The sequence below is a fragment of the Bison bison genome, unplaced genomic scaffold, assembly GCF_000754665.1.
Source record: "Bison bison bison isolate TAMUID 2011002044 unplaced genomic scaffold, Bison_UMD1.0 scf7180017864329, whole genome shotgun sequence".
NCBI lineage: Eukaryota > Metazoa > Chordata > Mammalia > Artiodactyla > Bovidae > Bison > Bison bison.
The window spans coordinates 1,343,975-1,348,217 of record NW_011494901.1 but is presented as its reverse complement, the minus strand read 5'-3'; positions in this window follow the sequence as shown (position 1 = coordinate 1,348,217).

The window sequence follows — 4,243 nt, the reverse complement described above, 5'->3', positions numbered from 1 at the left end:
CTGATGGTTCCATTGGTCTGTACATGTGCCAAATTCATCAAACCATACTTTTAAAATGGTTGCCTTTTATTGTATGTAATTTGTACTCCTCTAAAGTTGATTTTTAAAAATACCTATTTCACAGGTCAGCTGGAAACTAACACATCATAGCTTCTGAATAAATGTTACTTCTGTCATCACTGAGAAGCATTTTGAGGGACTGAATAGGTGTTAGTTGATGAATTGATAAATCCTTCTCCCCCAAATTAGAGATGTAGAGATGAATTGGATCCTGAGCGTGGAAACTTAGTAAAAGGAGTCAGCCTTGGAGGCATAGTGGGGAGAGGTTTAAATAGGGTCCGTATGAAGGGGATCAGTTACTCTACCCCTCAAATCAGGCTTACCTTTCCTCTTGGGGATACACAGTAAGTTCTGTATTTTGAGATTGGGGTTCAAACAACCATCATTGCTATCAGGTCTTATTTTGCTTTTCATCCTTTTAAAAACACATTTGGTTGTATGTTTTTGTTGTTTGATAGTTTTATAAAAAATTATTATTGTAAAAATGGTATATGCTCTTTCGCAAGCATTTGGAAAACAGAGAAGTAGAAAGAAGAAATTCATCGCAATCCCTACTCGCTAAAAATAACCACAGTTAAAGTTGGGTGGGTTTCTTTCTAATCTTATCTGGGTGTAGATTCTTTCTTGCTATGGTTCGGATCACACTCTAACATAAGCAGTTTCCACACCTTCATAAACTTTCTGCCAATGCCATGTTAAGGTATGGAGCATTTCCACAGTCTTATTAACTAACTACTCCTTCCTGTGGTCCATTTTTTTCATAATTATAGCTAACTTTGTAATGGTTATAATCATTTAGGAAGCTCTTCCCCGCCCACCACCCCCACCCCGTGGCCCCATGATCATTTCCTCTGGATAGAGTGTAAAAAGAGAATTACTACAGTATAGGAATTGGAGAAGGCCATGGCAACCCATTCTAGTACTTTTGCTGGAAAATCCCATGGATGGTGGAGCCTGGTAGGCTGCAGTCCATGGGGTCACTAAGAGTCGAGCACGACTGAGTGACTTCACTTTCATGTTTCACTTTCAGGCATTGGAGAAGGAAATGGCAACTCACTCCAGTGTTCTTGCCTGGAGAATCCCAGGGACAGAGGAGCCTGGTGGGCTGCCATCTATGGGGTCGCACAGAGTCGGACACAACTGAAGCGACTTAGCAGCAGCAGCAGCAGCATGCTATAGGAATATTTTTAAGGACTTTGATAGATAATGCCCACTTGTTCTCCAAAAAGTTAGCATCACTGTTGGTCACCAGCAGCAGGGCATGAGTTCTAATTTCATCACATTGGTAGTGCTAGGTTTTATTTTTTTAAATCATTGGTATTTGGATAGGCAAATAACCTTTCCTTTCTAGTGCTATTCTGTGATTCCTTATGACATTGATTGTTTTCCCATATATTAATCAATCAGTTGTCTTTCTCCTTTTGGTAGTCAGCAATCATTGATCGGAGAAGGAAATGGCAACCCACTCCAGTGTTCTTGCCTGGAGAATCCCAGGGATGGGGGAGCCTGGTGGGCTGCCCTCTGTGGGGTCGCACAGAGTCGGACACGACTGAAGTGACTTAGCAGCAGGAATCATTGATCAGTTAGGATCTCAGATTCTCCTTTTTGTGGGAAGATCACTGAACCCCAAAGTGGGTGCATTACTGTACTGAATTCTTGACTTCTCTATGCTTACTAAGATGAATCAGGAGTTCTGCCCCAGGCCCCAAAGTGCTGACTCTCAAACTTCACTGTGCACGGGATTCATCTGGAAGGGAGCTGATATAACCGAGAGATGCCTGCATCCACCCCCTGAGATTGTGAGTTAGTAGGACTGCGGTGGGCTCTAGGAAGCTGCATTTTTAATGAGTGTTTTGAAGATGATGCTAATGCTGGTGGTCCATAGAGTAAGCAACAAAGTAGAAAACACTGCCTCAAAGAGAGGGTTGATTGTCATTATCATGATTTTCATGTGGCAAGGTGAGTTTGGGCCATGAGGAATTAAAGGACGCTGTGTTACTAGAGATTGCCCACTGTAGAGTAAGCACTCAATACAAGCTTATCTCATTGGTTGATAGATCTTCCAGGCATTCTGGTAGGTACTCATTCGTTGTTATGTCTGCTTAGCCATTAGGGGCCAGGCACGCGGCAGACACACAGTGAAGGCGACTCACATCAGGTGAATTGACGTGCTCGGTGGACAATCAGTGCTCAGTAAATGTGACAAGCGGCACTGTGGCCAGCAGGTAGCAGCGACCCGTCTTAATACAACCCAAACATTATCTCAGGAAGAATGGGGTCGCTGGAAGGTTTCTTGGGTCCCTGATATGGGAAGCTGAGGCAAGAGGTTAAAAGATCAACATACTTACATTCCAGACTCAACCAGAAGGACTGGCAGATCCTGTGAGCAGGGCTGTTTCCCCAGACCCTCCGGCTTGTGTTTCTCATCATGTGATTTGCCTTTTTCTCTTGTTTTGATGTTAAAACTTGAGCTCCTTTAGAAACTCATTTGCCTGTGGCAGCAGGCTTAGAAGAGCTCATGTGCTGGCCATTCCTAGCCAAATGCCTACCCCTGCGTACCCCCTTTTATTTTTTCTGGACTCCATTCTTCCATATTTTTGGAGATGAGGTCTTCCCTAAGCCTCACAGAGAAACATAACTCTCTTGCCCAGTGGAGCCCTCCAAAGATGTTGAGATCTTTTTTGAAATACGGAACCCCTCTTCTAGCAGGAGTGATTCTCTGATTATTTGCAAATTGAATGCCATTTGGTGTTTTCGCGATACTCCTTGTGTTTGTCTGTTAAACACTCTCCACAAGCCTTGTGGTCCAGCCAGTCTGCAAAATTCCATCCTCAGCCCTGTGGAACTCCTGAAACACAATACTTCAAAAGTATTTACCACAGCGTTTCCTTATGAAACAGGGGAAGTACTGTCTGTTCATGAAGTGTTTGCAAACTTGTGTCCAAGCAAGCACATAAGGTATATTTTTCTGACTAAAAATAGCATACATATGTATCAGCCTACTCTACTCCCTGCAGCTAAACTCAAGAGATTGTTACAGATACTGGAAGGAATAAAGGCTGGAAGTACAGAGGGAGGGAAAGAGGAGGGTAGAAAGAAACCATGAAATTCTTAGCAGCCAACAAAAAGATGCCAAGATTACACAGTGACATAAGAAGATGTCCACAAGGCATTTGTAAATGAAAAATGCAAGTTTATCTGAGAAAAACACATAAACCCAGAAAAACACAGTCTAAAAAGATATTTATCATTTTAAACTATTAACAGTGGCAATCACTAATGGAATTTTAGGAGATATTTATTATCATTAAATTTTTTTTCATGTTTTCAGAAGTTAATACAATAAGTATATTGTGCTTTCCCCATATATTAAAAGTACATACCCAAAGAGTAATAAATGAAAAATAAAGTTTTCCTTTCTTTACAACCATCATTCCTATTTTTCAGAGCTAAATATGCTTGACAGCTTTATTGTGTATAATCTCAAGCAATTCAAAGCATAATAAAAATATATACATCAGATGTGTGTTTGTGTGTATTTAACACAATAGTATCATCCTATATGCACTTATGGGGAACTTCCTGCTGCCTTATTCTTTTTCATAGCTACATTGCATTCCATAGTATGGATATGTTACAATTTACACATATAGTCTCCTTTTAGTGCTCATTTAGGCCATTGATTGTATTTTTTCTTATTGCTAAGTATCATATTCGGAGAAGGCAATGGCACCCCACTCCAGTACTCTTGCCTGGAAAATCCCATGGCGGGGGAGCCTGGTAGGCTGCAGTCCATGGGGTCGCTAAGAGTCGGACACGACTGAGCGACTTCACTTTCACTTTTCACTTTCATCCATTGGAGAAGGAAATGGCAACCCACTCCAGTGTTCTTGCCTGGAGAATCCCAGGGACAGGGGAGCCTGGTGGGCTGCCGTCTATGGGGTTGCACAGAGTCGGACACAACTGAAGTGACTTATCAGTAGCAGCAAGTATCATATTGTAATTTTTAAAAGGAAGGAAAGTAGGAAAGCAGGATGTCAGGGAAATAATGAGATACTGAGCAAAGGATTACAAAAGGCACATACAGCCAACTGAGTGAGTAAAACAAAACTCAACAAATCAAAAATTCTCTAGTAAGTTTCTTCCTGGCCCTGTCTCTTATTTCTCTGAGCACCCATTCTAA